The following is a 13673-nucleotide window of genomic DNA, read 5'->3' as shown; positions in this document are numbered from 1 at the left end:
TGAAATGAGTAAGCTGTAGAACGTAATTATTCAAAATACAAGTCAGAAAAATCTTTACTAGGAAAAGTCTAAAATTTGAACGCCACGCTTATGGCTGATTATTACCTTGTCTGCTAACATCGGTTGGTGATAAAATTTTGCCAGTTGTCTTAAATTACGAAAAATTATTAGTGTATTTGTGTTAGGTCTTAGGTGTTACAGATTTATTTGGATCAATATTTATTTCTACAAAAAATTCTTTGCGTTATACAACAAAATATATTTAAATTATTGTAATGTGAATTTCTTTACTAATCTAAACAATTTATAATTGCTGTTTGTTTAATTGAAATCTGGCAATCGACCACACAGGTGATATTGACCATTGACATCTGGATTTTTTCAAATGATCTGCTTGCTGCTAAAATTTTCAGTGTAATGGTGTCATCGAATCTACAAGCTACTTATTTTCAACATCTAGTTAAAACAAACTAAATCTATTGCCAGCAATGTCAGTTGCGGTTTATGAAGACGTAATGAATAATCTGTGTAATATTTTAATGTCTAAATGATAATATCTTGCTTATTTTTCAGAATGGAGCTTTTCTATTGATTGATCACCAAATGCCTGACAAAAATGGTATTTTTCAAAGGTACACTCTCGTGATCCCCGATTTTTGGCTAATTGTGATCATTAAGGGAAGAACGTATTGTGCCTACAAGAACTCTAAAGATAGCAATGTGACAGTCAAAAATAGAGATATGCCCACACCAGATTGACCTACCTATGCAGCAGAAGTTAGACAAAATTTTTGTATTAAACCATTTTGCAATTTGTATCGTTTTAATATTTGTGACTGGTATCTGTACAGTTTCCTGCACAAAAACACCGATTTAATTTTTTTAAAGCCACCTATTAGCAGGGTTACCACCTATAAGCCACCTATAAACGGGTTTCTTTTGTTTTTCTTTAAGGGACATGGTAGATGGGGTGATGGACAAGACAGGGGAAGGTTGGGTAAGTCTAGACATTTTTTAATGTCTTAAGGTATAACGCTTCAAGGCAAGTAACAGGTCGGGTCATTTTTGCAACCCTCAGGGTGGCGTGTTTTTTAATTCTAACGATAACTTCACTAGTGAAGTTAAGATCAGTCCACCTCCTGTTAAACCAACATTTCCTGCAAGGGTTGTAAAACGGCTTGCTTCTCCATGTGTCGTCATGTGTCGCCAGTCGAACATCTACCTTAGCCGTTCTCAGTCCCCCTTCTGCTTTAGCTGTTTCCAGTCGTCCTACTTCATCAGGTATTATCAGTCGTCCTACTTCCTTAGGTGTTGCCAATCGTCGTACTTCCTTGGCTGCTGTCTGTCGATCTTCTATCCTAGCTATTGATACCGGATGTTTTACTCAACCGGTTGTTACTTTGTCCCTATACCTACATCAGCTAGCGTTGTTGACGGCTCCGACAAAAATCAACAAGTAGGTATAATGGCAACTAAAGAGCGTCCTGTACGACAAGAGCTAGTTGAAGGAATCGACAAAATGGATAGCGCTAAAATTTATAGGGAATTTTGTAGTTGACTGTTGATATCAATGAACTAAAGGATTTGATAACAATGCTTACAAAAATATGCGTAAGAGAAGCCGATAGTCATACCCAAGGAAGTGAAAGTATGGATGAGATGCCTTTGAATGAATTCCATTGAATTCCTTTGAATTCCATAAATTTTAATAAAAATTCAAGTTTTCAGCAGACAAGTTAACTCGTTTGGTAACATTTAACATTACTAGATTTTTTTTTCTGGATATCTTGAAAATGTTTTGATTTGATTAATTGTTTAGGTGAAATTCATCAAATCTATTGAGGGTAATTCTCAAGGAGATGCCGTACAAAGGGCATGGGAAAAGCTGACTACAATTGATTGCAGAGCCTGTTCCAATTTCTATGGTGTTAAGCCGGGCCAAAATCATAAACATCCCCTCAATGGATCTATTATAACTGTTGCGGTTTTTGGTAAACATAAATCCCGGTTTAAATGTTATTTCTCAATTTGTAATTACTTGTTTTTCCTTTTAGCCGGAGTTTGGGCGAATGTTAAATTTTCCAGCTGTACCGACGCGACTATGGAGCACGAGACGTTTCGTTCGTTCGTAGGGCTCCAGAGGCGGAACGACGACATGATTTGGGCTGCAGATGCTGTCGCGTTGAAACGAACAACGTAATGGACGATGCAGCCAGACATTCTCAGAATTAGAAAATATTTTCTACATGTCCATAAAATTCATGAAACGGCTTGTGTTTTTTTATTAATGGTGTGCTGGTGACACAACCCTTATGCTTCCTTCATCGTTCATTTGATTCATTTTCATTCTCATTATGATTTTGGTTTGGTTCATTCAACTTAAATGAACATTTAAATTAAAAGTTCATTCAGAAATTTCATTGCGTGTTTTTTGGTTTGTACTGTGCAACCTTTGTGTGTTGAACGTGTGGCCTGTGTATTTATTTAATCGTTATGTAACCCAATGTGCAACCAAATTGGTATTATATGTGTTGCTTAAATAAAAGGCTTATCTGAAATTTGATTTGGATTATTTCATTTAGGTTTAGATTTTAACGTGCCATAACATGCCGTGCCATACAGAGGATTATAGCCGTGTTGGTCCTGGTATAAACCGTGTTGATATACCGGTTTCAAACGGCACTGATATACCGGGGTCGTAATAGGGGTTGTACTAAATATCAACAATTAGTACAGTACCTACCAACGAAATTGGTACAGTGTACCAATTTCGGCCGCTTTTAACACGGCGTCTTATGGCGCTACGTGTCACTTGTTTTTATTTAATATAAAAAAAAACTTGGTTTTTTTGTAAAACTTTTTTGAGTTTGAAACCCCCCTTCCCCTTTTTGGGCCCTTTTTTGCGTAGGCCATAAGGAATGCACGGCGAATGCCCAAAATTTCGCTCGGCAAAATTGGTACAGGTGATCCCATGTACAGGGATTAGGGAAATGAAAATATAATAAAGCCGACCCCCACATCCTGTAACTAATTTAGTTTCAACCTTAAACTCAAAAAAGTTTTACAAAAAAACCATAATTCATTAACACTAAATTCAATTAACACCTTCGATCTTTCCCCGCCCACAAGCGACTCCTTTTTCGAATTAGTCGACCGTCTCAAAGGGCATCTCAATATTCTACCACCAAATACCAGTACTCCCCAAGGAAACATTACACCAAACACGCTCAACTCAACCACAAACGCCATCAATAATCCCCTACCTTTCACGCCGTACATCAAAATCAAACACATCCCGACAGCGCTAAGCCAACACAGTAACGCTATCGGCGGAGACGGAATAAGCCCTGATATCATATAGTACCCTTTTAGAACAATTTCCGCGCATAGAAAAGTGGAACATCACGACGAGGATTGCGACATTACACAAACAGTACGCCCATCTACTCCAGCAAGAGCTGAAACACATACGCCCCGCGTACCCACAAGCCAGTGCAATAATCGCTTGGATAGCAACAAAGCTATCTAGCTTTGTTGTCCCCGTTTGTGTCACCCCATCCTAACAGCAAATCCATCCCCTCCGACAGGCCATCCAGCGTGCATATTAAGAGACGTGCGACCATCATTCCCACTTTCCACTTCAGCCACACTTTTCAGAACTATTGCACAACTTAACCAAACTCGCGGAAAGGAATAAACTCACGAAAGCTGTACAACTCTCGCAGCACGAGGCGAACGACCTGGCAGCCCTTTTGTGTGCATTTGCGACCGCTGCAGTCAACGAAATAAGATCCATTCTCCACTTTGTGAAATAACGGGTCAATTCACGGTCGTAGCGCAGACGTACACCACAGCGTTCCAGAAAGAGGCGAGTACCAAACACACAAAACGACAAGGAACCTACTCTCTCATACAGCCATTTGAAACCCCAGCAATAAATCTGAACACAAAACACCGGATCGTGATCCCGCTATTTTTTACAAGATTCAGTCAACAAATCAAACCCCTGTTCTATCTCAACCACGTTACAACCTTGCCGTCACCCATGAAGATCACAATCTGATCCATCGTTTTCCAAATACGTGCGGACCAGTTTATTACCCCCCACAAAAGACACAAAATCCTCACAGTCTCTGGTTTGATACAAACTGTAACGAAGGCCTACAAATATATTTACTCAACATGCCCACATTTTATGATCTTATGTTACTCCCTTTTTCACTTACGATATCCACCTTTTTCCTTATGTTAAAGTCTACAATTGCAACATATTTCCTGTTTACTTCCTTGAAACGTTGTTTGTCAATCCGGAGATGAAGTCATCAACGCTTTTAGCTGACCTCGATGAACACCTGCAACTGATGCGCATATCGCACAATAAATAAACAATCAGTTGATTGGTTGCTTACACGTCATAATCAATCAATTAATAAAACATCTCTTGATTGGTTGCTCGTGCCGAGTTGCGACAGGCCATCAACGTCTGTGACCACTCCCGAAATGCGAGGTTTCGTGATGAACCCACATTTCCGACAAACAGAGTCGTTCGGCAACTTCCACAACGTTTAGACGCGGAAACTCTATCAGTGCAAATTCTTGAATTTGCTAGAGTCTTCTCACAGTTCTGAAACGTTTAGTAGTCGAATTGTTGAGTGTTAATTCTGTGAGTTTAGTCGTGCACTTGTCTCTTCCCCTACTCTTAAACTTTGTCTCGTACTTTCCTCACTTTTGAACTGTCTGTTTCCCCCGTGTCCCGCTCTCGCTACCACGAGCCGCTTCGTATCGTTTTACCAACGTGCGCTTCCGTAACGCTCGCGCTACATCGGTAAGCTTCCAAATTGCCCTCATTCTGTTGGACATTATGGTTTGGCTCGTTATTCCCTTTCTTGTCATATTGTATGTCCTTTCCCGTGTAATTCTTATAGCCTTAGTCAAGTAAAATACACGTCGATCATTGTGGGTAATTCGCCTCCGAGTTCACTTAAATTCCTATTCCAAACAACATTTAATTCTTTGTAGTACTTCAACTCCCACGAGGGATGTATTACATAATGGTGGCAGCGCTTTTTGAACTCAACCACAATGAATGATGATGTTATTACTGGCTGGTCTAGAATTCCACGAACTCCCATACAACCCAGTGTGCCCCGAATTAATGTTCCCCTGCCCAGTGAGCCAACTGTTGCTAGATCGCTTAATTTAGATAAGTTGCATGTTGAACCCCAAATTGCACCTGATACATGTCCAGCTTGTACCACTCCCAAACCAATTTCTGAACTGCTAGTAAACCCGCTTCTTCCGTTGTAAGTACACAACCATCTAGAGTTAGTTCTCAGTTAAGTAAGCTTAGATCTAACGTTGCGTACGAAGCCGTAGCTCGTCTTGATACTGTTTCCAGTCGGAAACCCAGAGGTAGGTTCGCCTCTGGTACCGTTTCAGGGAAGCGTTCACCCTCTATTTTTGCTAGAATTGCTGCGCGTATTTCTCTAGCTAAGTCTCCTCCAAAAGTTTCGCCTAAGTCTAGTTCAGTAGCAAAAACTGTGTTAGGGTTTTTCACGAGGGACTCCCCGAATGGAAAATCAACTGAACCTGAGCCTACGACATCTATTCAACAAAATCAAGAGCAGTCAACAGAAGATATTCCAGCCCAAAACGAGCCAGCTTCCATACCTTCTCCTTGCGATCAAGAGCCTGAAGGAGAGAGAAGCGGACTTTCAGTCGACCGATCCGAAGATCTGGGTACAGCTAATTTGGTTGATTCAAGACATCCGTCTATCAAACCACTATTTACCCGACCAGAATCCAACGACGGTGGGGACAGAACCAACGATTCTGCTGAGACATCTGACGTCGATCCTACAGGTGAAACTACACGCACAGGTGAAGAAAACAACCCAATTGGAAGCCCAAGCGTCCGTGCTGACGTCGATCTTCATATCACATGCGAGACAATTCCTGATATTTCTGCTGAGTCAAATTCACTGCATCACGGAACTGCAAGGCGTGACACCACAGAAACACGAGACAATCTTAGCCTGGTTTCAGAATTTTGGAACTTCCATCAGACACCGAGAAGAACGCTACCTACATCTAACGAACGAAGTGAGAGAGTTATCCTCCCACTTGGAAGTGCAGCTACTGACCCATCAACAGTCGTTCCTGATAGACATCCACAACCTAATCTTCTACCTGCGGGAGCTACGCCTGCTGACTCCGCTGGAACCGCTAGTTCCGGAAATCAACTCGTTGCTGAGGAAATTGGACAACTTCCCGGGAGCAGTCAACCCGAACAACGTGCAGTTGGCGGAGGAGATCAAACAAACACTCTCCCAAATCAAGGTCCGATTGCAACGTTTCCTACCATCCCATACGGCGGAGGACGTACCTCAACAACCCGCGGCCCAACAACCAGCACACCGTCAAGAGGAGAGGACCGTTCGACGTCCACGACAGGTGCGATTCGCCTACCACCGCCCTATTCGCTTTTCCCGTCGTCAATATTCAACCCGACGCTTACGCATACTGATTACACCACCCAGGAGCGTCGCAGACGTTACAGCGAATCTCGATCATCTACGAGCAGCATTTCAACACAATATCACAATTCAAGACAGGAGAGCTTAAGAGCGCAAGAAACAAATCCTAAGAACATGGCTCAATGTCCTTCCCCTAGTAGAGCAGCTACAGCTAGAGATCTTGATGATTTCCAGAATAATCAGCATACCTTTTCCCGTTTGCAACTACTTCCTTCGTTTTCCGGAAGTCCACTTACGCGTTTCGACTCTTGGCTAGAATATTTCGAAGCTATAGTAGACACATCAGGATGGTCAGGAGAGAAAATTGTCCAAATGCTTCGTGCTAAGTTAACAGACAGAGCTTTTTTCGTAATTCAGGCAATTTTGAAAGATCTTCCGCATGATTATGATTCTGTCAAAGAAGCTTTGCTCGATCATTTTCACGGCGACGAAAATGTTGACTTATATCTTAAGAAATTTAACAAAGCTAAGCGTAAGCCAGGCGAGAAAATCGTTGATTATGCCCTTCGACTGCAGGAAATTTTCAAGCGTGCATATCCTGTAGGTCACTCTGAGAAGTCTTTTGCAATTATTTTAATGCAGAAATTTATTGAAGGTTTAGATCCCAAACTACAGGCAAAAGTTAAATATAAGGACTTTAAGGATTTTGGCGAACTAGTTGCTTCAACACGGACGTATGCTAGTAGACTAGAAGCGTTAGAAACAGATCGTGAAAGGCAGGAGTTTATTCGGTCTATTGATGGCACACATGGCACCAATAGCGCAGAATTGACAGAGCTTAAGCAAATGATAGTAGATCAGAAAGAAATGATGATGAAGGCAGTTGCTAACGTTCGCCATGAATACAAGCCTGTTGTTGAAAATAAAACTGAAAGTGAGCAGATTAGCGACGTTCTTAATGAACTCGTGCAGAGCGTAAAGAAACTCCATCTCAATAGGAAAGACGTCTCATATCCTTCAAACACACAGTATAGGAAACAGGTCTCGTTTCAACCGAGTTTAGCTTATCAGCAAGATGGTAACGTGAGAGCTCCACAGCAGCGCTTTAATAACAATAATGGAAATAGACAATTTGTAAACTCCCAAAATAGTTCTACAAACAGTAGTCCGCCAGCCCCCAGACCTCCGAATGATTTCAATAATCGACCTTTACAGTCGTCGGTTATTTGCAATTTTTGCGGTTACTGAGGTCACATTCAGGCAGATTGTCGCCGTTATCAACGTCAAGCACTAGAACAAGCTCAGCCGCCTATTTGTTATTCTTGCCGTGACATCGGGGATAGATCTAACAATTGTCTTAAGTTCAGAAACAATAATAGACCTAACATTCCCGGTACTCCTCAACATCAGGAAAACCAGTAGGAATCAACTGTAACTTCGGGTCAGTTGATGAAGAGCCTCCTCTAAAATCCCGTCAAGTCGCAAAACTAACAACAATTACGAATGAATCGACTCCAAGAATTCCGTTAAAGATTTTCCAGGTCCCGTTCCAAGCATTATTCGATACAGGCGCGTCTAAAAGCATTATACATGAACGTTTATTTAAGAAGTTACCCCCTAGAGGTCAGGCGATCTGCAGCCAGCTTGACTTCGATTTATATGATGTAGGAGAAAATCCGTTACATACGCTGGGAAAAGTGACTCTGCCCGTTGGATACGGGGAGACAATTTTACAGCAAGAATTTATCGTTACAAACGGCGTTTCTGAAGACTGTATCCTTGGATGGGATGCAATCCAGAAGTATGGTTTTCAGCTTGATGGAGAAACAAAGAGTATTTACTTAGCTAGAGATGGGCAAGGCCCCTCTTCTATTTTTAGGCTGCCGGAAATGGCAGTTACGGCAGTCAAAAAGACGACGTTACCTCGTCAGACGTCGCTAGTAACTGTAGGCCAATTGAAGGGTTCATTTCCGTATGTACCTCCGAATTCGGCATTTATCTTCACACCAAGTGAGAATTTGCCAGATGGAATTTATATTGAAGAATTTATAGGAAAGGTATCGGGAGATGGAGCATATAACATTATAGTCGAGAATCATTCGTTACAGCAAGTCACAATTCCACGAAACACCAAGTTAGGCGTTATTGAAATCGCTTAGCAGATTATCGGAAAAGTAGCGTTAAATATATCAGAAATTAAGCCCATAGAATCACGAGAGCCTATTGTAATTTCGGAAGTCACCCCGGAATTTCAAGCACCACTCTCTCATTTATTAAATGACTTTTACGACTTGTTTGCTTCAAAAGATTCAGAACTAGGGAATACCAATCTCATTAAACATACAATTGATACAGAAGGAAGAGGTCCCATTCGACAACGCCCATATAGAGTTACTAATAATCAAAGAAAATTATTGGAAGACAAAATGCAGGAGATGCTAGATGCAAAGGTCATCAGATACTCGCAATCTCCATGGGCTTCACCCGTGGTGCTTGTAGAGAAAAAGAATGAAGAAATAAGGTTTTGCGTTGATTATAGGAAATTAAACAGCATTACAAAGAAAGACTCTTTTCCCATGCCACGCATCGATGAAACTTTAGACAAATTATATGAAAAGAAATTCTTTACAACCCTTGATTTAGCTTCCGGTTATTGGCAGATTCAAGTTCATGATCCAGATATCGAGAAAACAGCTTTTGTTTGGTTTGTGCAATGCACCTGCCACGTTCCAAAGGCTAATGAATTATGTACTGAGAGACGTCTTAGAAAGTAAAGCGTTAGTTTATCTGGATGACGTCATTATCTTTTTAGATACATTTGAAAATCATTTAAATGATATTCGAGAAATTTTTTACCTTTTAAAAACAGCCAATTTAAAGTTAAAACTTAATAAATGTCAATTCGCTAAGCGTTCAGTAAATTATTTAGGTCATGTAATCTCAACGGACGGTATTAAACCCGATGCAAGTAAAATTGATAAGATAGTTAATTATAAAACACCAACTTCTGTTGACGAAGTCAGATCATTTCTTGGACTTGCCGGATATTATAAGAGATTTATTAAAGATTTTGGTTCAATTGCTAAGCCGTTAACTCGATTAACGCATAAAGATATAAGTAGGAAACCATTTGCGTGGGGAACGGAGGAACAGGTTGCCTTTGAGAAGTTACGCAATTCTCTAGTAACTCCCCCTGTTTTCGCATATCCAAATTTTAACGAAAAATTCTTGCTTTTTACTGATACGTGTAAGTATGGAATTGGAGCGGTATTATCGCAATTGCAAGATGGGCAAGAACATCCAATAGCCTATTCTAGTAGACAAATAACAAAAGCCGAAATGAAGTACAGTACCACAGAAAAAGAAGCATTAGCTGTAGTTGATGCGATTAAATACTTTCGACATTACTTACTAGATAAATCTTTCGAGATCATTAGTGACCATCGACCTTTGCAATGGCTTAAAAACCAGAAAGATAATAATGGTAGGTTAGGTAGATGGGCTATATTATTAGCCGCGACGAATTATGAATTGAAATATAGGCCTGGACGTGTTCATCAGAATGCAGATTGTTTATCCCGTTTAAAAGTTGCTAGTATTCAACCATTACCAAACAGTTCTTATATATGTCAACGTATGGATGTAAATCGTTTAATACCACGATACGAGACAATGTTGTGGAAAACGGAACCTTGTCCCCCAATTGAGAACCCCTCCGATTTCGAAAACCGATTTCGCAAGTCAATTGCGACTCAAACTCAAGACCCTGACATTGCCATGGAAAATCAAGATCATGAAAAAATATTGGCAAGTGACGATTACGAAGATGACACCACGCAAACAACTGATCATTTCGAAGATGTAAATGTTTCTCAACAACAAGCTGATGTCGTCAGCGTTCATCGTCCTTCATCGGAAGATAATATTTCTAACACAGAAGAATCGGACAACGAAACACAATCAGTTCAACATGAAGCAATTACCGAAAATGACTCCGCACGCGCCGAAGTTGAGGCAACCGAGAGTTTGCCATTCGAAACCGAAGAAGAAACGCCAACTGAGAACCCAGAACTACTTCATGTTACCAGACGCCCGCAACGCGATCGACAAAAGCCTCTGCGTTATCGGGATGGAGTCCAATAGCAAGAAGAAATCCCACATATAAGTCCCGAAAATTATTCATCACATCATAACCACCACTCATTACCAATTGCAATCCCAACTGGACAGCTTTGTCTAACAAGAATGGAACACGTCAATTACGTATTTGAAGAAAACCGATGAGAAAAAATTCTTTCCTCTATTTCGCTCTTTCTAGTCTCTTGAAATTTTGCTATATTCTGTTATTCGTCTATCACTTTTCTATCCTGTCTTCTTTTCCCTCTCTGTATTTCCCCTCCCTCTTCAAAAGCGTTGTAGCCTCGGTGGTATTTTTAAAGAAATAAAACGGCAGAAGTAACAATAAGAGTAGTCTCCAAATAGATTAAGTAATTAAACAAAAAAAGAAAGAAAAAACATATGAGATAGGAAGAATAGGAATAGAAAGAAAAAAATATATATAATATAGACCAAAAAAAAAGATATGATTCAACAATCAGTTTAAGTAAAATCATTAGTTCAAGTAGTCTCAAAAATAGGTTAGGTTCTTTAAAAACATATAATCATATATGTTTCTAAGGAATAAGATATATGATAATACGATAATTTTTTTTCATTCGATTAGAATTGGAATTAAATATATAATTACATTGCGGAAAAAATAACTTTAAAAATTTTGAAAAAAATGGAAAAGCCGTTCGTACACGGATTGAGTCCAGCGCCAGACTCTCCCCTAGCCGAAAGGTACAAATCTCTATCGTCAGTAGTTAATTCCGAAGACCAACACTCTCTCCACCACAAGAGCTATACGGCCAACGAATCGAATACTGAGAAGAGCGCGAGGCCTCAATATACAAGAAGGGGGTGGATAGGCCACGATGTGACCCGCCTTCCGTATATTGGTACCGACGCACATTTGTTCCCTTTTTACAAGCTTCCCCCGGGATTTTAACCCGAGTACCCTCGCGTCGCAAGCGAGCTTGCTAATCAACTATCCACGCGTGGGATACAAGCTATGTGTATATCCAAGCAAGTCATTCCATCTCGGAAAAACTAACTTTTTACTTATCGTAAAATAAAAACCTCCCTGTTGGATAAATTAAAACCTTACTTAACTAAGTCCATCGAGTTATTTGTCATTTTTAATCGATAAGTTCTTATTTTCTAAGTTAGACTTATTTATTTCCGAATTGACATTCTCATGCCATCTAGTGGTCAAAAAGTAAGCTAAAACAACGTCATTTAGCGGTCGAGTTTTTAACTACGAGTAAAAGTACTAATACGCATAAAATAATAGGGAAATTATATTGGCATTACCGTAGCAATCCTTTAGTCCCGAACTCTTCTTCTATTCCGCCGCCTATTCTTCTTTCACTTCTTTTCCTTTCTTCTTTTTCGCTTATCTTTCACTTAACAAACAAAGAATACGACACTTATCAAAATGGCGACCTGTCTTCGCCAATAAAAAAAAAAAAAAAAGTACAGTGCCGGTCCAGTTATAGAACCGCCTAGCTATGGAACCGGCTCGGTTATCGAACCGATTTTTCTTTGCCGTGTTTCAGCGCCACCGTTGGCCGTATTAGGAACTATTTCGATTTTCTAAGGCGGGAATGAATGGGTTTTGCCTTTTAAAACATGCAAAAAAATATTACTGTAATGGGTTTTATCTTTTTAGGCAATGTTGTACATCGGTTTAATGACCCAACTAATAATAATAGGCGTTAAAGTTATTCATACCAAATACAATAATAATAATAGGCGGTAAAGTTATTCATACCAAATACAATAGAATACAATAGCTTCCACTATTCATTCTTATCTTCTAGCACCTTGTTCCATTCCAGTCCTTCTACCAACTCTAATTTCTTTTTCCTTCTGGTATAACAACAGTTCTTCTAGTTCATCAAACCACTTCCTCTGTGAATGGTCCCCCACCAATGAAGATACACTAGTATCTCACCATTCATAGCCATAGACTATATTACACATATATTAAAAATCTTTTTAAGTTAGTCATAGCAGCGGTTCGAACACGGGACTCTAGATCTATAGCGAACAGCATTACCACTCTGCTGTGTGCCCTTACATTCTAAGACCGTCAAAGTTTGAGGGATGAAAGAACCGACGATAGGTGGCACTAAGATCGGGTGCTTGGTTATAGAACCATTCAGTTATAGAACCGCGCACAGGCCGGTTCTATAACTGGACCGGCACTGTATAATAAACAATGAAACACTGATGAACCTGTAAACAAAAGGAAAAATAGAGATTAATTGATGTAACGAGAAGTGAGAAAAAAAACAAACACTCACTTACCTCTCTTCCGTTATAAAAAAAAAATGTCTATCATATTTACACCTAGTTTTCAAATGAAATGCATTTCTTATGTGAATTCAATTGTCAGTGCATTATTACTTTATTTTGATTGCTTACCTTAAAAAATGTTTTTATTGTCATGTTTTTCTTTTTCCATATGTCTACCTAAAAGTAATATTTTGAAAAACTTACCTTCACGTTAAACACTGTTTGAAATTTACACTGTATCCATATATGTGAGTGAATACTCAACATGGTATTACACATCACAGTAGACACTTTACACACTTTACACATTTGTACTAACAAATCTACACGTAGTTTGACCCAAAAAAAAAAAAAAATTACAATAAACAAAATAAACAAACAAAGAACAAGCAAAGAGAAAAAAAAAACACAAAAAAAACACAAACAATAAACCAACACGAAAAAAAACAAACAAAACAAACAAAAACAAAACAAACAAAAAAAAACAAAACAAAACAAAACAAAACCAAACAAAACAAAAAAAAAACCAAACAAAACACAACAAACACTAACACACTGTTTCACTTGATTCGATTCCTAACTAACAACTTTTCTGTTTTCGTTCGTGACGCAAATGCGTCATTGTTCCATTTACACTACGCGTATAGCAGCGCCACCGCTAGCTGCCACACCCAACGCGAAAAATAAATATTTTTTTTTCCTTTCCTTGCTATAGGTTTTCCCAATGTTCCAACGCTGAAAATATTCTAAATTGAAAAGCCCTATTTCCCCTATCCCTGTTGCTGTGTCACCGTT

At 39.5% G+C, this 13673-nt stretch overlaps 1 pseudogene; it reads left to right on the top strand.

Moving 5' to 3' along the window:
• The first annotated feature begins 488 nt into the window (after positions 1 to 488).
• Positions 489 to 2450, top strand: LOC116923307 (annotated as a pseudogene).
• Positions 2451 to 13673: the final 11223 nt, after the last annotated feature.

Source organism: Daphnia magna, linkage group LG5, assembly GCF_020631705.1.
Source record: "Daphnia magna isolate NIES linkage group LG5, ASM2063170v1.1, whole genome shotgun sequence".
In the NCBI taxonomy this organism is placed as follows: Eukaryota; Metazoa; Arthropoda; class Branchiopoda; order Diplostraca; family Daphniidae; genus Daphnia; species Daphnia magna.
The sequence above is the reverse complement of the archived record's forward strand: the minus strand, read 5'-3'. Positions and strand labels throughout refer to the sequence as shown.